Source organism: Podarcis tiliguerta (genome assembly GCF_965153285.1).
Source record: "Podarcis tiliguerta genome assembly, chromosome: 16".
Classification (NCBI taxonomy): domain Eukaryota; kingdom Metazoa; phylum Chordata; class Lepidosauria; order Squamata; family Lacertidae; genus Podarcis; species Podarcis tiliguerta.
The window spans coordinates 21,755,006-21,764,838 of record NC_139549.1 but is presented as its reverse complement, the minus strand read 5'-3'; positions in this window follow the sequence as shown (position 1 = coordinate 21,764,838).

Sequence of the window (9,833 nt, the reverse complement as noted above, 5' to 3'; positions counted from 1 at the left end):
CAAGAGGAGCCAGGATGGCAAACACCTACGCAATTTAAAAAAATAAAAAATGCATCTGAAAGCTGTTAAAGGACACAGTAAAACATCTAAAACAAATTCACAAACAGATGTAACCAAAGCAGGTGTCTGGATAGGCCCTGCTGAAACAGGAAAGCTTTCAGCAGGTGTACAGTACGGTGATGGTGTCTGCCTAATGTCAATCGGCAGGGAGTTCCAAAGTGCAGGTGCTACAACATCAAAGGAAGGACTCCTTACAAGTAATAATTGACCCTTCTGATCCATCACTGTGAATACCATTCCACGGTTCCAACTGGTGCTTACAGGCTATTTTAGCACAAAGCTTCTTCTCCGGTGGATCAGGAGACACCCTCTGGAGTAGGAAGGGTTAAAAAAATGTTCTGCCCAAGGGCCGCATTCTCTTCTGGGTGACCTGCCAGGGGCCACATGCATGCGGTGGGCGGGGCCAGAGGCAAAAGTGGGAGGAGCAACAGATGTAAACCAACACAGAAGGCTGGCTTCTCTAAGAGGGCGAGGTTAAAAGGGGTGTGGCTTGAGGAGAGAGAGGGGCGTGGCCTGCAGACAGTTCTGAGGGCCAGGTAATGTGGAAAAACCTATCCCTTCCCCTAAAAAAAAGATTCCAGTCCTCATCGTTCCTCATAAAAAGGGCTGATTTAAAAAGGAACACAGGAGGTTGAATTGTCCCGAATCAGATCATTGGTCCACCCAGCTCATCGCTATGCAGTGAGACAGGTTTAGCTGCAACATTTCACCCAGATGCAATCAAACTTTGTTGACACTAAAAAGCATATTTTCTCGGGGAATTCCTTTCACCACCACCTAGCTAGCAAGGTACAAATTAGCATGAAACCAGGTGGTGTGGAAGGAGAGTGACAGAGGTCACAGAGTCAAATGATCCTAGAAATTCTGGAGGATTTCTTTTTTAAAAAAGAGAGAGAGAGAGAGAATTCTTATCAGCCACTTTGTTTACCCAGGCTGGCCTGTTCCAAGATAACAAAGGGAGGGGATTTGAAAACCTGAAAACCTTTCCCCAGAAGAAGGAGTTCAGCGCATCAGCCCTTCTGCTCCTAACACTATTTTAAAAACACCGTCTTCTGCCCAGACCTCTGTTTACAGCCGGGGTGAGGATTCCAGTGTTCCGGTACACCTTGGGTTTTATAACAATTTCTTGAGTTGATGAATCACATCTGCTTTTTCTCCAGCCGGTCAATTATATTTTTAGATAAAATGTGCAGATGGCTGAAACCTCAGTAGAAATGCTGTTTCCCCTGTTGAGGAATTAAGGAAATGCAAAATAACTTCCTAATGCTTTAATAAAAACAGGGGTAGTTCATCCCTAATGATCATCTGCTCCAAACCCCTGCAATGCAGGGATCTGCCTACGGGGATCAAACCTGCAACTTTGGCATTGCCAGCACCCTGCTCTAGCCAACTGAGCTACCCATCTTCACCTGGTGATGTGCTGCGGCCCCAGTTGCCCCCTGACTATTGGTCATGCTGGCTGGGGCTGATGGGAACTGTTAACAGAGACACATCAGAAAGGCCACTGGTCCCCTATCACCACCTGCTGGGATTGCCTTAGTTCATATGGATTTTCCCTCTGTGTTCAAGCAAGGAGAAAAGTGTGTGGACTGGGGAAAGATGCCCAGGGGCCTGCTAGAGAGGCTTATGAGGGCCGCATTTGGATGGAAGCTGCCTTACATACAAAGTCAGACTACTGAGTCCATCCAGGATGGGTAAAGGTAAAAGATAAAGGACCCCTGGACAGTTATGTCCAGTCAAAATCGCCTTTGGGGTTGTGGTGCTCATTTCGCTTTCAGGCCGAGGGAGCCAGCGTTTGTCCAAGACAGCTTTCCGGGTCATGTGGCCGGCATGACTAAACCGCTTCTGGTGCAACGGGAAACTGTGACGAGTGCCAGAGCACATGGAAACGCTGTTTACCTTCTTGTAGCAGAGGTACCGCTTTATCTACTTGCACTGGTGTGCTTTCGAACTGCTAGGTTGGCAGGAGCTGGGACAGAGCAACGGGAGCTCACCCCATCGTGGGGATTCGAACCACTGACCTTCCGTTCAGTAAGCCCAAGCAGCTCAGTGGTTTAGACCACAGTGCCACCCACGTCCTTAGTGGGTGCATCTAGCTCAGTACTGCCTACACTGACTGGCAGTGGCTCTCTAGGATTCGAGACAAGGAGTCTTTCCCTAGCCATACCTGGAGATTGAACCCAGCACCTTCTGCCTGCAAGGATGCTCTACCACTGAGTCAGGACCGTTACCCTATATGTTCAGTTTTCAATGCAGCAGGTAACAAGGACTGGAGTAGGTAATAGGTTAAAATGCACATGTGCAAAGTTTGATTTTGACAGTGTAGGTGTGATTGTGAGAGGGGAGAGAATTGGAATCACATGACCCCTTTCAGGAAGTGGTGGTGGGTTTAACCACTTCCTCCCATACTGCAGTCCTGATGAAAGTCTCCCCCGAGGAAATGAGTTCTGGCAGGGAATCTTTCATTGGGGCCAAATACTCAGACCAAACTGCATCAGAGGGGAGCAGCTCCTGACAGGACCATGATATGGGAAGAAAGGGTTAGCCCTCCCTTCCATCATTCTGCAGGCATTGCAGTTGCTATTTTTTAATAATATTATTATTATTATTATTATTATTATTATTATTATTATCACGTATACCCTGCCTACCCTGCACTTTGGGCAGCTTCCAACAGAATATCAAAAACACCATAAAACATGAAAACTTCCATCAACAGGGCTGCCTTCAGATGCCTTCTAGAAGTCAGATAGTTGTTTATTTCCTTGACATCTGATGGGAGGGCGTTCCACAGGGCGGGCACCACTATCGAGAAGGCCCTCTGCCTGGTTCCCTGTAACCTCACAGTGATGGAACCTCCAGAAGACCCTCGGAACTGGACCTCAGTGTCCGGGCTGAAAGATGGGGGTGGAAACGCTCCTTCAGGTATATTTAAATAACAAAAAATCAGAATTGGGTCCCCCCAAATGCATGTTTGGTTTAATGGTGGGTCCTGGGCCTAAAAAGGCTGAGGACTAGTGGGCTACAGCACCTAAATTACTAGAGACAGAAGAGAAAACACCAGGTAAGAGGAAAGATACAAGAAATTGATCTTTCAGTGTAGCCGCACCCACACTTTGGTACTCCCTGCCTGTTGACACCAGGCTGGCACCTTCACTGTATTTTTTTTGGTGCCTACTAAAAACCTTTTTTTATTCAGGCATACCTATACAGTGGTACCTCGGGTTACATAAGCTTCAGGTTACATACGCTTCAAGTTACAGACTCCGCTAACCCGGAAATATTACCTCGGGTTAAGAATTTTGCTTCAGGATGAGAATAGAAATCGTGTGGCGGCAGCAGGAGGCCCCATTAGCTAAAGTGGTGCTTCAGGTTAAGAACAGTTTCAGGTTAAGAATGGACCTCCGGAACGAATTAAGTACGTAACCAGAGGTACCACTGTACTTAACATGTAGAATGCATTTTAATCTGGTTTTTGGCTAATTGTTGCTTTAATTATTTTTTGAGTGCTTGAAAGAGACATTTTAAACTCTCTCTCTCTTTTTTAACCAATATTTTTATTCTTTTTGCAAACCGCTCCAGGGCTTTATTGCAATCAAGTGGTATATATTTTATTTTGCAAAATAAAAGAATGAAAATGATCTATAATTGCCTCTACGACTAGAAGGACGATGTACCTTCACACCCACCAAACCCCCTTCAAGTTAGACAGAACTCAGAGACATGAAAGCCAAAAAACAATCCTATGCAGCTTGCAAAGCTTGCATCACCGCTCTTCATACCACTGGCTGGAAAAATACATCCATTCATTGATGGGTCAGCAGCCTGAGTCCGCAGTAATGTAGGTTTCCCGACACAAAGGAAATGCATTATCTCTAAACACACCCCATAATTCTTTTACGTAATTCACAATCACAGGACTTGGCAAGGTCCATTAGGCTTTTAATGACTTAATGTTGCTTCGCTGCCACCATTTGCACCCGCTTTTAACATGCAATGGGGACGGGGTCACCTGAACCCTTCTAATAATAGGCTAGTTCAGTCTTCCCCAAATTTGGTGTCTTCCAAAAGTCTTGGTATATGGACTCACCAGCCCCAGGCAGCAATAGGGAGTTATGGCCCAAAACACCTGGGAGATGCCAAGTTGGGGTGGGGAGAGGTAAAATGGTCAATAGTAAGAGCATCCACCACTGCCAGTCAGTGCAGACAATATTGAGCAGGGTGGATCTAACTCGGTACAAAGCAATATTCCCTATAGTTTTTGTCTCCTGGCAGCAGTAGCTCCCATCCACTGCCTAGGTTGTGAACTTTCTCCCCACCACCAAAATATCAAACACTCTGGCCTGAAATACCAGCTAAATTCCAACTGTACCTTTGGGGAGGAGAGAGGAAAGGTGAGCTACAAAACGAAAATAAATAAAGCGATCTGGCCACAATAGAACCTCCATGGGCAAAAGCAGTTTACCTCTTCCGAGTGTCAGATCCCAGGCACAAAGGGGGCATCCCCCTCCTGTTTTGTTCCCCTTCCCCCAAACAGGCAGAGCTAGTAGCAAACGACCCAGTGGCCTCTACTCTAGAGAAAGCCTAACGGGATGAGGCCGTTGGTCTGATCCTGCCAACAAAGCCAAGTGCCATGCGCGCGCGCGCAATTTCCCACCCACCGTTTTCTTCTCAATGCCCACCCGCGCCCATCTCCACGGTCCCGGAAGGCGAACACGCAGCCTCAGCAAGTAAACAAACCCTGCCCCGATTCGGATTGGCATCCATTTCTCCGGCTCTTGCCAAGTAGCAGCCAGGCGGAGTCCTTTGCCCGCCGTCTTCTTTTCCCTCCCGCTCCGCTCGCCTTGGCACGACGCAGCGGGGCGCCTCCGACCTGAGCGCGCAAAAGAGGAGCGAAGAGGCGAGGAAGCGCCGCGCGGGATCGCGCCCTCCGTCTCCACGCCAGAAGCTGCGAGGCTCGGTTAGTAAGATCCCCCGCTCCCGGGCGATCGCCCTTCTGCAGCCGGGCGCGCAAGGCGCTGCTCCCTTGCAAAAGCCCTTACCCGCCGCACCTGTGCGCTTCAAGCCACCGGCCTCCGCTGCAACTCAGAAGCAGACAGCCCACCCGCTCCGGCAGCAGCAGAAGCACCGCCGATCCCCTGCCTTTAGCCGGCCAAACAAGCCGCAACTCCGCCCTCCCTTGCCAGCTCGGCCCTCCTTCCCTCGACAGCGGCTTAAAGAGACAACTTGCCTTTCCCCCTTAAAGGCGAACAGCCGTATTTCTGTTTCGTCCAAATATCCGGACCACGAAGGACGCCTAGCGCTGTCCGCTGCAAAGCAGGCCAACGTGGGGCTCGAAGACTCGAACTCAGGAACCTGAAATTGAGAGCCTCATGCTCTATCGACTATCTCAGCAGTCTTGTTGCAGCGCTTGGGCAGCCCCTATCTCGTGTTTACTAAGATGTAATTTTCTCCGAGTTAAACGGGGCTGGTTAAAACTTAACTAGCTGTATTGACTCTGAGGGATTATTGCAATTATAAATATAATATTTAGTAATACTAGTATAATTATTATAATATCTTAATTATAATAACTTTTTTGTTGTTCTTTCGATTCATTAGTCCCTTGCCAACATAAGAAATTTCAAGCAACTTGCACAATTTTAAGAGCATCTGGTGGACCATTTTGAGAACAGGAGGCTGGACTAGATAGTCCTTGAGCTTAATCCGGTTTATATTGGCCAAGCACCTCTGTTCCCACAGAACACAGTCTCTCCCTGGCCCTGAAGATAAAGGCTATCCATCATACTGAATGGAGCTGTTAAATCGTGGATGTAAAATAAATGGCTTTAATATCACAGTTTCCCAAAATGGTCAATATTGGCCCCCATGGAGTCACTGTACAGGGGTTGAAAGGTGACTAAGAAAGGCCTTCTCGGTTGCTCCCAGAATTTGGAACTCTCTCTCTTAGGAAATTATACCGGCTCCCTCTTTGTTGCCTTTTGTTCAACAGGTGAAAATTTGTTCCAACACACTTTTGGGAACTGGTGCCGTACTGTTTTTATTGTCATTACTGGTATAGTTTTAATAGATTTTAAATACCATGTGTACAGTTGTACCTTGGTTGTTGAACGCCTTGGTAGTTGGACCCGACTGGCTCCCGAACGCTGTAAACCTGGAAGTGAGTGTTCCGGTTTGTGAACGTTTTTTGGAAGCCGAACGTCCGACATGGCTTCTGCGGCTTCCGATTGAGTGCAGGAAGCTCCTGCAGCCAATTGGAAGCCGTGCCTTGATTTTCGAACCGTGGAATGGATTAAGTTCGACAACCAAGGTACCACTGTACCATAGTGGTACCTCGGGTTACAAATGCTTCGGGTTACGCATTTTCAGGTTGTGGACCAAGGGAAACCCAGAAGTACCGGAAAGGGTTACTTCCGGGTTTCGCCGCTTGCGCATGCACAGCACCAAATCGCACCACGTGTGTGCACAGATGTGGCACTGCAGGTTACGAATGCTGCGGGTTGCCGACGTTCCTCCGTCACGGATTACGTCTGCAGCCAGAGGTTCCACTGTATATAGTTTTATTTCTATCAATGTTTTTTAATTATGGCTTTTAGTTTTATCTGTAATCTGCCTTATGTCCCATCAGGGAAAAGGGTGGGGTAATAATAATAATAATAATAATAATAATAATAATAATAATAATAATTTACAAGACATAGTACAAAAAATAATAATTTGGAACCATTTTCACTTGTTTATTTCCCTTTTTTATGTTTTACCATTCCTAGTAATGGTGATTGATGATTAATAAACGTTGTTTATTTCTTAATTTTACTTCACATTCTTAAGAATTAAGATTGGGGGGGGGTTTCAATGTCAACTTTATAAGCCCATCAAAGTGGTGGATGAACTCAGACGTTGGGGGAAGCCCTGTTCTGTATGATCCTTCAGCTATATCCTACCAGTCTCTCCCACGCTGCATTCCACCTGATAGGCCAAAAACTCTCCTGGGAGAGCAGGGGCCCTGTTACCTGGGGCTGGTGACATAACAGCCTTAAGAGCTTAAAAGATCAACACGGCATCTTGTGAAACTGCCCCACCAGGATCACATGAGACCCACTGAACTCAGCCACCCACGTTCCCATCGCCGTGCCCTATCACAGTTCAGGAAAGCTGCATTAATTTTTTTGCTGAAATAGCCAAGGCCCCTTCAAAACTCAAGAGTCCTGTGTACTTTGGCAAGACCGGGGTCTCCGAGTGCAGGTCTCCTTTGGAAGCTGTACTGTTCGCTTGGGGCCACGTGGGTGGGCCACAGAGTTTTTCTCTGCAACGGCAGATCTGTCCTCCCCTGAACAAAAGTCACTCTTTTCCTGAGAGCATGAACTTTGGAGTCAAAACTGCTAACTATTTCTCTCTCTCTTATAGTTAACGTAGATGGGGGGGGGGGGAATCTGAAGTCATTGGGTGGCATCCAAATCCTTGTTACTGCAAGATTTTTTCTGTGCCGCCATGCATCCCAAACGCATCATTGAGACTGGAGGCAAGTCTCCCTTCAGTAGAAGTACAGACTTGGCAAAGAACTCTTAACTTCTGGCTCTGCCTAAACTCAACCCCCCCCCCCCCCGTTTACTATCCCTAGTACTTCAAGACTCCCATAAAAACTTCAAAACTATCAAAAACTTCACTCTTGTGGCCTCTCCCCACAACACCTACTCACTATGGGCCCCACTAAAGCAAACAGTCTAATTGGTCAACGTCTAAAAGATATTGAGCATCAGAACAACCTGGCCACTATAAGGAAATTCTGCCCTTGGTATGTTCAGTTTCCACCTCTCCATTTTGATTCTGTGGCCCCATATCTGCACAAACTCGTTATCCCAAAATATGGACGTGTTTTTACACTTGCAAGACTGGATGTTTTGCCATCTGCGGTACTTGAGGGTCGATTCCAAAAGATCCCACCTGAGAAACGTCTTTGCCCCTGTGGAGATGGTAGCACCGAAACAGCGGCACACGTCCTCCGGCCCTGTACTCTCTACAAAGACCTGAGGAATGAGATCATCACCCCACTTGTACTAACCATCCCAGGGTGCTCAACCACTGCCACAATCTCCTTTCTTCTATCAGATCAAAATGAGCAGATAACAGCAAAGGTTGCTAGGTTCATAGCAGGGGCAATCAGAATAAGCTACTAACATGAGTTTGACCAAACTGCGGGAAGCAGTGGAAGACAGGAGTGCCTGGTGTGCTCTGGTCCATGGGGTCACGAAGAGTCGGACACGACTAAACGACTAAAAAACAACAACAGAGCAGTTAGGGCTTCTCCCAAAGAAAGACACATTTCCCGCTCCCAGAGCTACCATTTCCAGAGCGGTTTAACAAGCAACCCCTCTTGCTAAGGAGCTCTTACGTGGATGGTGTGAATGTGTCCTAAGTCTCACTTGTTGGCCTTGTTGAACTCAGCAGGGAGGACGCTGGGGTCAGAAACAGGCTGGCTCCCCTTGTCCCTGGCTCTGGCACTCCCTACTGCTGCGCCTCCCACCCTTCTGCTTCATCAGTTCCAATGGTCATCAGCCAACTTGGGTCAGGGAGTCTAGTAGATCCCCCTCAGACAGTCCTAATCCCCAAAGTCTGAATTCTCTCAAAATAATCCAGGAGAAATGAACTGAGATGGAAAAAAAATATGTTAGGCACAAAGCAAGAATGTTTGTTCCCAGGCAGGGGCTTAATCACCTAAATTCAGAGCCCTCTCTTTACAGAAGGGTTCTCAAAAAGCCATCTAGTCTCAGTGAATTTGGGGGAAGGCTGCAGCTCAGTGGTTAGAGCATCTGCTCTGCCTGTCTGAAATCCTGGAGAGACACTGCCGGTCAGTGTAGAGTCGACAGTAAGGAACTAGATCAGGGTTTCCCAAACTTGGGTCGCCAGCTGCATTTTGGACTACAACTCCCATCATCCCTAGCTAGTAGGACCAGTGTGCGGGGATAATGGGAACTGTAGTCCAAAAAAATTAGCTGGAGACCCAAATTTGGGAAACCCTGAATTAGATGATCCAATGGCCCGACTCAGTATAAGGAAGCGTCCTATGATGACAAGGGAAGCACAGTAGCGCAGTGGTTAGAGCCAGTGCCGGATTTACGTATAAGCTAAACAAGCTATAGCTTAGGGCCCTACTCTCTTGGGCCCCTCCAAAAAATTAAAGTAAAAAAACACTGGATGTACATTTCCAAAATATAAGATAAAAAACAAATAAAATAAACCTACATACAGAAACGGTGTTTTGTGTTGTGTAGGCTCCTATGACGTACATATTTTGTTATGTGCAAATGGCTTTAGATATCTATTTGTTGTTTAGTCGTTTAGTCGTATCCGACTCTTCGTGACCCCATGGACCAGAGCATGCCAGGCACTCCTGTCTTCCGCTGCCTCCTGCAGTTTGGTCAAACTCATGCTGCTAGCTTCAAGAACACTGTCCAACCATCTCGTCCTCTGTCGTCCCCTTCTCCTTGTGCCCTCCATCTTTCCCAACATCAGGGTCTTTTCCAGGGAGACTTCTCTTCTCATGAGCTGGCCAAAGTATTGGAGTCTCAGCTTCAGGATCTGTCCTTCCAGTGAGCACTCAGCGCTGATTTCCTTCAGAATGGAGAGGTTTGATCTTCTTGCAGTCCATTGGACTCTCAAGAGTCTCCTCCAGCACCATAAATTACCATAGAGCATATATTCAACACAAAAAACGGCGACAATTTGTTGTTGACAAAGGACAGCTGGACATATAAAGTGCCCCATTACCTTCA